General features: G+C 40.6%; 1 protein-coding gene and 1 non-coding gene across 4 annotated transcripts in view; both read left to right on the forward strand.

Moving 5' to 3' along the window:
* PPP2R5E (protein phosphatase 2 regulatory subunit B'epsilon) overlaps positions 1-13,453 on the forward strand; it is a 73,706-nt gene that overhangs the window by 20,021 nt on the left and 40,232 nt on the right. The window lies entirely within an intron of this gene.
* LOC122158436 lies at positions 10,448-10,620 on the forward strand. Its single transcript, XR_006168232.1, has one exon. It is a non-coding gene; the product is annotated as a U2 spliceosomal RNA (small nuclear RNA).

Genomic DNA, 13,453 nt, shown 5'->3' on the forward strand with positions numbered 1-13,453 from the left:
ATGGCAGAAATTAGACATGCACTTTTAAGAATGACAAATATGTGCTTTCAGAACTGCATAAAGTGTGGTTAGATTCTGTGCTGTGCGCTTCTGTATCGTGAGTCATGGCTTGCCTGAAAGGTGTGTTGTAGTTGAGAGCAGTTAAGGGGTGCCTCCATGCTGGTCTGACCGACGGTTTCATTTGCGTTAGGTGATGTGTTCTGGTAGTTCCTTCCAGCTCTCATAAACTTGCCCAGCTGTGAGTCATAGAATGGCCTGGGTTGAAAAGGACCTCAAAGTTTCAACCCCCCTGCCATGGGCATGGTCACCAACCACTAAACCAGGCTGCCCAGACCCACATCCAACCAGTGAAAATTTGTCAGAAAGGTTGTCAGGGGTTAAAGAAGCAAAGTGAGACTTTCCAGGGTGGAATAGCTGGTATTTCCTTGGAGGAATTGTACGTTGCTGTTTCCTCAGCTCTGTGCACTCGTGTGATGCTCTGGCAGCTGCTGGTTGCTTTTGCCGCTCAGTCTGAGACACCAAGCCATGATATACAGAGCACATGATGACTCAAAATGCAATTGAGCTTGGTGGGAGCCAGGCCTGAGTACTGTGTGGTGCTGTGTAGCCATTCAGAAAATCCAGGGTGTCTCAAATTGAGCATTGAAAATTAATGGATGCTGAATCCTATCATTTCTCGTGTACTTCTAAATTAGTATCTTGTGAGCAATGCAGCATAAAAATGATATCCTTGCAAGTGTTATTTTTGTTTGGTTTGAGAAAAAATAAGCATCACCCTATGCAAACTCTTTAAGATTAGCTGCTTTTATTGCAGCTAAGTTTGCTCTAATCTTAATTTAATAGAAGCAAATCTGATGGAATTCTTCTCTTTTTCATTCCAAGAAGCACAGACTGCCATCGGTATTTCTGAGAACTGTTGGATGCAGGTGATGATGTAGTTCACTGAAGTTGAGGCACGGTCCTGGATGGATCACTGTGCTGCTTCACTTTGAACATGAAGTCCTTCCTTCTCAATCCCATTATTTTTTTAAAAGCAATAAGATGTTAAAATTAATTATTCTGCTTTTAATTTGTTAATTTTATTATTTCATTATGCAGTTTGTTTTCCTCTCTAAGTGTAGCGTGCCATGTTACTGGTTTTACCGAAAGCTGTAGTTCATTTTGTTGTTTCATCAGGTCCATTTATTCTCATTAAACAATTCTTAGCAAGCATTGCAGGGTTAAAATAGGGGTGTTGCTGTAGACTGAAAATAGTTTGAAACTGTAATCCTGCTGAAGGTCTTCTGTTTTCTCACTTCCTTCTGCCCGCTCTGAGTACAAGTCACTTGCATGCCCTCCCTCCTGCCTTTCTGAACTGTTGATGAGAATCCTGGTACCACACACATCTATGATATCCACTTTCAACTTATCTCCTTCCTTGGTTCTGCAGCTTAGGTAATACTGATCAATTTCTACCAAAACTTCGGAGTGTTATTTTGCAGAGCCCTGAAGTTTGTCTTGTGGACGTGCTCTCAGTGCCTTTTGGTGTCATAGTTCTACCACTCACTCTGCAGTGTAACATGTAGTAACTTACTGTGCTATCATACGTGTCCTTACACTGTTTTTGCCCTTCTTGGCTATTTGCCTTCCCATTTCCTAACAACTTTCTTGAAGTTAGTCAGGCAGATCATTCAAGGTGAAAGGGAATGGCTGGGCTGCCCCTACGGAAATGAGAGTGAAACCTCAGAGGTGCTGGCAAGGTGAGTTTAAAAAACCAAGCAACAAACAAAATCAACAAGTCTCATGGCTGTTCTTACAAGAACTCCTTAAGTCTAGCCTTGTGATTTAGTCTTTCAGTGAATCTCAGGAAATGAAACAGCATGTGCTGCGGAGTCCAGAATCTGTGCATGTTCAAAACGTGCTTAACTACAAACAGCAAATTGCTGAGAGGAAAGCTGCTTAGTGTACCTTGTTGAAAAATGATTATGCTCTTGTTCTCTGAAAATAAAAGATTGTAATTTAAGGCTGCCTTTATACCAGGAGGGTTTTTTCCTGAGTTGTTTCAAGGTAAAGTTGGAAAAAGGAAGTTGTGAAATGTTGAAATACAGTTCACTGTCAAAGCAACCAAAGAATAGAATTACTCAAAATAAATAGTTGCTCTTATTTTGAAAGCGTGTCAAAGTGTAGGAGCTTTATTTATGCGTAGTTGCTATTGGCTGCACAAAACCCTCACTTCTGTGGCTAATGATAGATAGGAGTACTAATAATATAATTCATGCCTTGTCATATTTTGCTGCTTAATCATCTTGTTTGGCACTTCCCCGGCCGTGTTCTGTGCGGCCGTAATTCAGGAATGAAAGCTCACTTGGGTGCTAGCATTACCGTATGGCAGCCACATAGGCTGGGATTATGCAGATAATGAAAGGACTCTGACTAGCCCATGTTTACCTCCTAAAACTTGGGTGAACTTAGGGACAGTAAACAGGCAACGTGCCGGGAGCGGCCTCCTTGGCAGGATGATGGCCTGGATCTCCTTGCGTCACGACTGCTTTCAAGAGCCAGGGTGGGTAAGCAGAAACTGAGAGCTCTGGCAGGCACAGCAACCTGTGTCAGCAGTGCTGCTTGAAATTTCTGCCACGCAGAAGTTCTCTCTGTGCGCGTCTTTGGGAAAGTTGTCCGTGCTTTTACACCCTTTACAACTGTCAGCTGTACAGCCTTTACAAGCTGTATATCGAGATGATGTTTTTTGTTGATATTCTGTTACTATTTTGTTAGAAGATATTTGAAAGTAGTGTTTTGGTTTTCCTTAATTTAATGTTAACAGCCACAAGTTTAAAATCTAAGAAAGTCTATTTTCTTTGATGCTAACAGTAAACACCGAATTCTAAGCAATTCACAAAGTGTTGCTGTCTGAATGTTTCTTTTCTAGTAGAAAGCAAGTTCTTGGTTTAAAGCAGAAGGTGGATGTAGTTGAGGGGCTCCATAACTGAAAAAGCAATGAGAGGATATAACGGAAATATCTTAAAACAAATGAGAAATAAGCTTTATTTACTCAAAACCACTCTTCCTTCTCTTGGTTTATAAATAGCATTTCATCTTTAAGCAGTACAGGTACTTTTAAGATAGCTGTGATTTTTCGTGGAGTGGTTTCCATGCTCATGTCAATGCATGAATAACAAATAATAGAATGGGTGGGGAGGAAGTTGATTCTAATGTGACTTAAAGCATGCATGCTTCAACCTCAGCGATTGGCTGCTTGAAAAGAACGATTTGCTGTGCTGTTTGTTTGAGCCTTGGGTTGTTTGGTGTTAATCACCTTCCAGTTATGAACGTAATTCTCTGCTTAGGCTAGTGAATTAGACTGTAGGTTAGTGGTGGGTTTTAAACATACCTTCACTGAGCGCTGGAGTTAAAAGGGGAGGGATGGGATTGTTCTTTGCAGTGATACATTAATGGCACGGAGCACTATTCCACCTGTAGGTGTGGTGAAGGTAAGGTTCTTAGTTTTTCAGTCCTTTTCAACATAAGAAATTGTAATTATCGTTATGGTTTCTTGTATAATTAAAAATGAATTTCCTGATGTACTGTTTGCAGTGACAGTTCTGCAGTTATGCAGTGTCAACACGTAATCAGTGGGCACATTCTTTTTACCACTTGCTTTTTCGGTATTGTTTATGGCATTGGCTCTCCTAAATTTGCAGCAGGAAGCCTTTTTGGTTTGCTTACAGCTTGTGATGGTTTTCCTTCTCAGACTTTTACTGGCAGTTATCACTTAAAATACTGTGTGTGTGAATAGTGTAGCAAAGCAGTGGCAGCAGAGGGTATTGCTGAATAGGGTCCAGAATTTGTAACTTAAGCATGTGAAAGGGAGATGTCAGTGTCTGTTATCTGGTAACATAAGGTGAGAGCTGATCTCTGTGTTCAGTGATGTTAAAAGAGACTGTATTTGTGCTGTAACTGTTACCAAACTTTTTTGCTGAACTTAAGAGTACTTTTGAAGTCAGCACTGAACACATTGGCTCAGGTTGATTCTCCTTCAGTCAGAGGCACAGTTATGTGCAGAATAAGACAGGGTAGGATTCCAGTTTTCCAAGCTCTTACGTAAAATTCAGAAACACAGAAGCTTTCTTACCAGTCATGCATTCTGAAATATTTCCATTGGGAATCAACACTGCATTTGTGTTCAGCATAAGAAAGGACGTTAGCACCGTTGATCATGAATAATAAGAGAACCCCCAGTGTGAGAAACTTAATTTTAAAATTCCAGTCCAGCAAGAGGTTTGTACACCTCCTGTAGCCTGCACGTTTTACCACTTTGGCATTCAGAGAACATTAGGATTTTAAATTATTGTAATTCAGACATTTATTCCAGTCATCTCTTTTGGTGTGGCTGGTTTCCTTTTGTTTGTTTGTTTGCTTGTAATCATTCTCAAAGAGTTCTAAAATTCTTCTTCCTACAGATTTCAGTTATTTTTCCTGCATATGTTAAGGGGAAAAATATCTGTTCATTTGTTTTAAGCCTCTAGAGGAAGTCGGGAAGCATAACATGAGCCACGGTCATTATCTTAGACCTACCCAAAGTAAAGGGTTAATGGCAGCTTATCAGGTATTCGCAAGAAGAGGTGGGCTGATCACTGAAAGGGGAAAAACAGGCAGAAGTTGTTGCTCACTCAGAACCAGGAAGCAAAGAGGAACTGGAAAGACCTGTTGTTTAAAGGCCCTGGGTTATATCTGGTGCAAGTGGAGGTGTTAGAGCTGCCTAATGCCGGAAGCTGAGCGCAGAGGGCGAGGAGCTCTGCCTGAGCTCATCTGTTCTGCAAGAGCAGGAAAGTGCTGCTGCGGGCACACTGCTCCCATCCCTGACCTCGCTCTGGTACCTAAACTGCCCTCCCCTTTAGCTCCTTCCTAATGTTGAGAGGAATAAAAAAGGAAAACAAATGAAGAAGTATTACATAGTATGCTTTGAAACAGTAGTAGCGAGGATGTGGAGAAATGATGATAAAATGTTACACTTGAACAGGTGGAGCGTGTTATTTTCAATAATCTGATTTTGTTTGCCTTACAACTACTTCAGTCAAAAGTACTGATCCAGTACTTGCATCCATGTAGAAGCTGGTATAATTCTCAAGTTCATTTGATATTTTTCAGGTGATCTGAGATACTGAAGGGAGGGCCGTGGGTAAATACTTGAACTGTGAGTGCCCTAAGGTGGTGCTGGTGCCTCAAGGGAGGATTATCTCATGGTTGGAAGACTGGGGCCCAAAGCAGAAGAACCTGCTGTTTTCCTCCTCATTACAAAAGCAGCTTTTTTCATGTCTTCTGCCTTGGTGTATCTTTATCTCACTGTAAAGCAAGGAAACCTGTGTGTCCAGCCATTCTCCAGGTAGGGTGGTGTGCAGAAAGAGACAAATAAATTGGGATTTCTTTGCCGCTTAACCAGGTGAGCACAACAGTTCTGCAGAGATGATCCACCTCTGCTAGGCAGGTCCTGCTGAGTGCAGGAAGTGACCCTGAAATGACAGAAAGGCCCCATGTGCACAGGGGACAAGCCAGCAGGGCAGTGTGCTGGGTGGATACGTGCCATGTGGAGGCAGTGGTATCCTCTCCAGGGCAGAGCATTCTTGGGCAGATTGGAGCTGGGTACCCTGAACCTCCAGGATAGTGGTGGCAGAATGCAGGGGAAGGACTGCAGTCTGCTGCACGTGTTAGTTCTTTTTGGCTGCGTCAAATTCAGAAGCACATCCCTTTCACCTTCTTTTTGAGTAGAAGGAAGTTCCTTTCTCACAGATATGGCAAAACAAACCATCATAGAAACATGCAGTTTCTCATTTGCAAAATAAATGATTTCAAGTTCTCTTGGGTCCACATGGAAAAAGCACTCCACTGTTTTACCGGATGCTGTGTTCTCTAAAACATCCCATTTTTAAATGGCTTTTTCTTAATGATCCACAGCTGAAGGCCCTTCCCTGTACTCTTGGCAGCCTGTGCAGTCTTTATGGGGTGGAACAGGATCTTTCCTTCGTCCTCAGAAAGAATATTAATCCTGCCGTATTTAAGTGGATCCAGGATTCCTAACCTGTTGAAAAGCTCTGCTTTCAGTTTTAACAGATGAGGTTCAGGACATCTGATAGTTGCATTCATGTTATCAGAAATGTGCTATATGTTTGTCTGTGGTATTCTCAGAGTTTCCAGAAGAGATTCATTGCAGCAGTATTAAATTATTGTGGTCCTCATTAGTTAAAATGAATCAAATTCTCTTAATAAAATGCTAATTTTCTCTTTTACATTCCCTATTTCTGAAGTAATGACTTTTAAATACTCAGCATTTGAATTTTCCTTTCTAGTGGAATAATGAAGTGTCATAATGACTGTAAGGTAATGTATAATGAATTTAGAGCATTTAGCTATTTACTTTTCCCACTGTTTTCCTAGTAAAAGCTGCCTAACTAGTCTGTCTGATAATCTTTTTTTCCTCTTCGAGCTGTACTGGTTGATAACTGTTCAGAAGCAGAATTCTTGGTAGGAGATTCCAGCATGTTTTAAGTTAACTTTTCATTAGCAGTATAATTGAGAAGCATACGGGACTCCCTGAGTGTTCTGAAATGTGCTGGGTACCTGGGAAGCCAGCTGTATGGAAATGCACCTATTTCAGAACTTACTGTTTGTATGTGTGTGTTTTCATCATGTATTTCACTCTTTAAAAATCTAGCTTTGCATAGGTTTTCTGTCATTTCTTTTGGGGAGAGCTTTGCATGTTTACATGTTTATCTAGGTAGTACAGTGGTAAAAATAAGAGACTGCTGAATAAGCAGAGTGCAGTGATAAATGCTGCAGCTATCATCTGTTTTGTGTGGTGCTTTCTTACTGGAGTTGGAGCTTTAAATATAAAACATTCTCGTGCAAGAATGTCATGCTTTAAAAAGTGTGTGAGAAAAGTTGCTGTAGCACCTTACAGCCTAAAATCTAGTTAATTTGTATTAAACTCAGGGCTTAGTCTTGCATGGGAACAGGTTTACTGGAAGTTTCCTCATTTGAATACAATAAGTATGAGGCATAGGATTCCTCAGTGCAGTAGCTGAGAAAGAGTTACTCAGCTAGGTTACTTTTCCAGTTGTGACTAAGGGGCCGATTAGCAGCGTCCGGAATGAGACGGCAGCACCTAGGTAAAAATAGATGGCATTTGGAGAAGCTGGGGGCTGTTTTGGAGATCTTCAGCTGCGTACTGAGAGACTGAGGCAAAGAGGAGAGCTTCAGGAAGGAGTATTACAGATATGAGTGTGGAAGAACTCCATCAGTGTGCAGAGGTAAGGCAGGGAACAGAGCAGGATGGGATCCCCAGACTAAAAGGGTTCTGCTGTGGGAGGAATGTCTGAGCTGGGTTCTTCACTCCCCTCTGATAGGAGGGGTAATGCTAGCATTGATATTAATGTGAAACAAGCAGTAATGACCTCTACGTGACAAGAACCAGCAGAGTGGGTGTAAAGCTTGCTAGATTTTTAGGCCCTCTGTTAAGAATTGATACTGTAGTGCTCTGTCTGAGAAAGGAATAATACACATGAAAGTGCTGCTTCAGTAAGTTCACTTGAAGGTGATTAGCTGCTACGAAGAGACCAAGTAATTGAGTGGGGTGGTGAGCCTAATAGCATGAAATTATATTTTGCTTTCCAGCTTTTACAATTATAACTTTGTCATATGACTGTAGCAGGTTCAGTGGTCGTTCCTGTAGGATGCTGAGGCTTCTATTAGTATACTTTACAGCTCTGTTGTTCTTCACTGACCTGTGCTGTCTTACCTACTGGGTTGGGAAAGAGCCATCTGCATGTGCTCTGATACAGTCTGAATGTAATGTAGAGAATGTAGAATGCTGTCTGCCTTATTAGATAAACTTCAGCCCAATGGAATTAATCAAATACTCAATTTTATTGTAAATTGCATGCTCTCCTTGTCATTTAATAATGTGTTAGTGAATTAGATATTTCTTGACAAATTTATTGGCAAGAAAGGATGTACCTGAAATCTTGTTTTGTAACATCTAGCTAAAAAGTACTTCATAAAAAACAGGCAAACAATGTGTGTAAGTTGAGAGTTCTGGATAGTAATGAACCTGCTAATCCAAAAGTGTATGGGCAAGGTGGAAAACATACTATGTCTGTATTCGTGTAGTCAGAAAAAAGGCATGTTTGCTGTACTACATTTGCTTTCTTGATCAGACGCAAAGACTCTGTAGTAATGTATTGAATTCAAAAGTGGATAACTTCACTTACAAAGAGGTACTTTTAGATTTCCCTAAGTATACACTGGCAAAATGCATGCTTTTCCTGTTGAGCTTTTCTCCATTATTTTTTAATAGAATATGTGACTGATGAGATTGCTTACTAATCAAGTAAAAGAAGAGCAGTGAACTTTCTGCCAGTTAGAGCAGAGGTGTAATGGCAGTTCTGGTGAATTGATGTACCACTGACATTGGCATCCTGTCCAAACTGAAGACAAAAGGAGGTCAAGTTTGCAATCACAGTATGTCTAAGGAAGAATATTGTCGATAAGCTAATTTCCAGTTTATCATCTTCAGTGTAGCAGGACTTTAATTAATGAGTAGTTTGGGAGGAGTTGGAGAGAAAGTAGCAGTTGACAATGGAGAACGGTGTTTGGTAACCATGGAGGAGAGATTTTAGTTGATTTAATGCCTAAGCAGTTATGCCTTGTTAGTATTTATATTGGTCTGAACTGAAAGAGTTCTGCAGAATGACTTGATGTTCAGCAGAGTGATTCCCTTAGCTGTATTAGTTACATGGCATAGCCTTGTCCATGTTCTTTTCACTTTGCTCAAGCTTGTTTATGTATCTTAATAACTTAATACAAAACTCAGTATTTGATCCACTACAGATACTTCTGTGGCTAATGCACTGTTGTAGATTGATGGGCATATTGCAGAGGTGCTGAATAATTTCTAGTGGAATTCACTTCAGGTGCCAAGGCCCAGTGATTGTCAGAAATAATTGTCTGCGCTGTAACTGATGACATTTCTGAGGGAAGAAAAATACCATGACTGATACACATGCGAGCAAGTAAATATCTTCTGCCCAAAGAAAAAAAGCATTTGTTTATCTAGCATTTTCAGAAGGGGTCAGAGGTAGAGATGATAAGGAGAAAACTTCCATGAATGTGATGGTAATGCACAGCTCTGATAAGGGCTGTTCCTTAGGTGACTACAAATATTCAGAAATGAAGTATTTGCTTTTAGAGCTTTGAGATAAGGAGACAACACGTGTATTCCTTTTGTTATTCAAGGAACAAAAATGTTACCATTTAAAAGACAGTAAAGTGTCCTAATGTTCTTTTCAAATTCCTAAGTTTTAGCAAAAACACACCATTTTGGTCTAACAGAACACTTACAAGTAATTACAATTTCCATTTTAAATGAATCTCTCACATGTGGTAAGATTGTATTTTTGAAGGTATAGCTGATGTTACAAACAGAAATACGTAATGGTAATACCAATGATGTAAAATATCTAGCACAGCATGGTCTGGCTCAGTAGATTATTGGGGAATGTAATTTACTTGTCATTCATTCTCCCTCTGTTATTTAATTGTTCCAGATCTGGAATAATCTGAAGAGGGTGCTGTAGGAAAGTCGAGTATGGGGATGTATTTCTGAACACTGGAATATGTGGGACAGCACTACAGGAGTTACAGAAGCAAAATAAAATAAATCAGATTTCTTTCTTTGTTTTGTTATTGAAACTGATCTGCTAGACTTGGCAATATGAGAAGGAACGTTCCCTTAACATTCAGCATCTTGACTGATTTGAGTTACTGTCATAGATATTCACAGAATCACAGAATGGTCAGGGTTGGAAGGGACCTCAAGGATCATGAAGCTCCAACCCCCTGCCACATGCAGGGCCACCAACCTCCACATTTCATAACAGCCCAGGCTGCCCATGGCCCCAACCAACCTGGCCTTGAACACCTCCAGGGTCGGGGCATCCACAACCTGTCTGGCAGCCTATTCCAGCATCTCACCACTCTCATAGCAAAGAACTTCCCCCTGACATCCTACTTGAATCTTCCCTCCTTCAACTTAAAACCATTTCCCCTTGTTCTGCTGTTATCTACCCTTTCAAAGAGTTGATTCTCCTCCCTTCTACAGGTTCCTTTTAGGTACTGGAAGGCTGCAGTGAGGTCACCCCCCAGCCTTCTTTTCTCCAGGCTGAACAAGCCCAGCTCCCTCAGCCTGTCCTCATAGAGGAGGTGCTCCAGTCCCCTGATCATCTTTGTGGCTCTCCTCTGGACCCTCTCCAACAGCTCCCCGTCTTTCTGGTACTGAGGGCTCCAAACCTGGACACAGTACTCCAGATGGGGGCCTCACAAGAGCAGAGTAGGGGGGGACAATCATCTCCCTGCTGGCCACCCCTCTTCTGATGGAGTCCAGGATACCATTTGCTTTCTGAGCTGCAAGAGCACACTGGCTTCTCAGCCTTTTGGCTAAGATCAAGTGTAGAATTTGTTCTTATCAGTTTGATATTCAGTAACACATTCTGAGCCTTACAGATGTCTGAGCTTGAAGGGTAGCTGGTGTAGTCTTAACAAGATTATGCAAGAAAAATATCTTGAAAAGGAATGATGTGGTAACCTCCTTTCTTGACAAGTAGACTGTATGGATTGCTTATGTATGAAAAGCCTTCAGGTAGCGTTTTGAAGTGTAATGCTTTCTGTTTTCATGGTTGGCAGAGAGATCAGGACAAGCCTTCAGGTTTTCCTGTGCTTTGTTGCAGCTCAGATGGGATGTAATGAGGCTGTGTTCTCAGTGCTGAGGAAGTGCAGACAAGCAGAGGGCTCTGTGGCTGGCCTTCCTGCAGGGATTTGCTGCCACAGGCTCATCTCCCTCTGCAGCTTTCATGTGCTTTTGGCACTGCATTGGATACAGTTGGTGGTGTAGGCTCTGATCTCAAAGGACCTAAAACTTATGCCTGTAGAGGCTAAAACTGGTGTTTAAAAGATAACAAATGAATAATTAAGGCTTAACATGATGATTTTGCTCTTCTGTTGTGCTGGAGCTTCAGCAAGAAAGAGGAAACCTGTGTGAGAAGTTGGGCTTTCAGAAGGGCCCTTTTGAATACTACAGAACAAATTCTTAGTTTGTTTCTGCATCTTCCGTCATGGCTTTGAAGGCTGCTTATTGAGTCTGATCATTTTCTTACACAAACATGCACATCTTACACACGTGCGGTTCAATAAAGTTCCTCTTCCATTACACACATTGCTCCCTCTATGGAGAGAATGAGAGCCCAAGCACATGATGGGCAGTCTGATGGCTGGAAAAAATACTGTGAGACTAAATTAGTGCTAAATTAGTGCTGAGTAGAATATGCTCTTGGCTAAATTGATGCTACCAATTGAGAAGAGAATGGAGGTTACATTTTCAGGCTACAATTAAACTCTTCTAAATGTGTAAGTAGAGTAATATAATATGATATTTTTACATGTATGTTTATTATTTAACATTTCATAAACATTTAATAAATGTGGATGCTTTAAAGTACAAGCCTGAGCTCTTGTGCAGCAGAATGAATGTAGAGGATAGCTCTCACTTAATCATATTTTTCACTGGAGAATGTATTCCTGTGACTTCAGGTGTAATGCATTAGTTCAGTATAAAGCAGCTCATTTGGGTTTAAGTTATGTTTTGAGTTTCCTCTGCTCGTGGTTCAATGTTTTGTTTGTTTTTAAAGCATCTACATGCCATAGAGAAACTTTACAGCTTGAGTCAAGTGAGTATTGCATATTTTTATTTGAACCCAGAGCAGTTTCAGGGCAATTAGTAAACCAGGTACAATTTTTGCACTCTTAAAAGACGCATAAAATGGAATTGCATGTACAGCTGTGTAGCTTTATTGTGATTACAATATGTACTTAATGTACCAAATGAATTCCCATGCAAACCCCAGGTTGTCTTGTGGCTACAGTTAGAGTGGAAGTTAAGATGGTTGTGACTTGTTTTATATTCAGTAATCATTATAGAACAAAAGCTTCTCATGTCATATAGGAAAAAAAATTGTGATCTGATAAGAATCTTAACAAAGGAAGACAATAATCCTCTTAAGGATTCCTCTGTCTTAGGTCAGCAGCAGGCAATCATTGTTTTTTTGCACAGGTGTTCCTAAATAGCCTGGAACTTATACAGTTTTGTGTGGCTTCTTTTCTTATTCTTTTGCTGTCCGAGGATCCTAGAGATCTTGAGCTGTTGGTTAGAAGAGTCTAATCCTGCCGTTTTCTGATATTTGTCATTAATAAAACGTGCAAAAAAACCCCAAAAAACTTAGAAAGTTGCAGCTGCAGCATTGACCATCACTTTTCCTAAAATTAACGAAGTCCTGGGTGAGACATTTATAGCATGGCAAAAGGGAAACAATTAGCCAAGATCTAATTCCGGATTGTCTGGATTGCCCTTTGGAGCACCAGTGCTGTGCTAAAAGCTCTAGGAAAGGGGTGGAGAGTGGTGGTCCTAAGAACAAGTTGGGCAATTAAAAAGAGAACAGCCTGAAGGACTCCTTCCTGATTTTGAAGGAAAAGAATACAGTGGGAGCAGGGTGACCCAGTGGAGCATATTGTTACTGTCGTGCAGCTTTGCTCTGCCTCTGTTATCTGAGAAAATGAGTTTCATGTTTGTTTATACTGTGCTCCTGTCTCAGGTATTTGTTATACCATTGAGGGTAGAGGAGCTGAGTAATTAGAAAGCATTTTGTTGCTAAGTTCAGCTTATTTTGTACTTGCTATACCTTTTGCTGTTTAAACATATTGAGTTTAAACTCTATATATTTGAACAGAGGTGTGCTGCTCTACTTAATTTAAACTGCAGCTCTCTGAGAAGCAGCTGGAAGAACAAACATAGCTGCATGAATCAACAGGCTGGTGCCCTGGTGCCTAAAATGAAAAAAAAAAAAAAAAAAAAATACACCTTGGAGGTGGACATACATTCATTTTTGCATAAATGCAGAAAACAGAAGTTGAAGAGTGTATAGTTTTTGTTTTTAAGAATACTTTAAAATCCATCCTATGGGTTTTTTTTCATTTCTTTTGGCGAAGAATTCAAAGTGAAGCAGCGATGTCCTCCTTATCTAGTTGTGGAAGGCTGGGCAGGTGTGTGGCAAACTCCTGACGATTTCTTTAATACCTCTATTTGATGTTGTCACGTGGCAGGACAGCCATGGAGAGCTGCTCTCTCTGGTAATAGTTCAGCAGAGCCAGCAACTTTGACTTTTCTAGATGAAGGTTTGCTTCTACTTGGAAAGTGCAGTTTGGTAATAATCTACTTAACACAACTAGCATGAACTTTCTGAGCCAGCGTAAAAGAAACTTGAGGCAGCTCAGGAAAATTGGCCTCAGTGATTCTTGGTGTTTCAGCAAAATATTTTTGTCTTATTTGGGGATTTTATGCCACGTATTCAATGTAGGAAATTGAAAGAACATG

Source organism: Centrocercus urophasianus, unplaced genomic scaffold (genome assembly GCF_019232065.1).
Source record: "Centrocercus urophasianus isolate 14NV4802_14NV808 unplaced genomic scaffold, USGS_Curo_1.0 seq_14, whole genome shotgun sequence".
Lineage (NCBI taxonomy): Eukaryota > Metazoa > Chordata > Aves > Galliformes > Phasianidae > Centrocercus > Centrocercus urophasianus.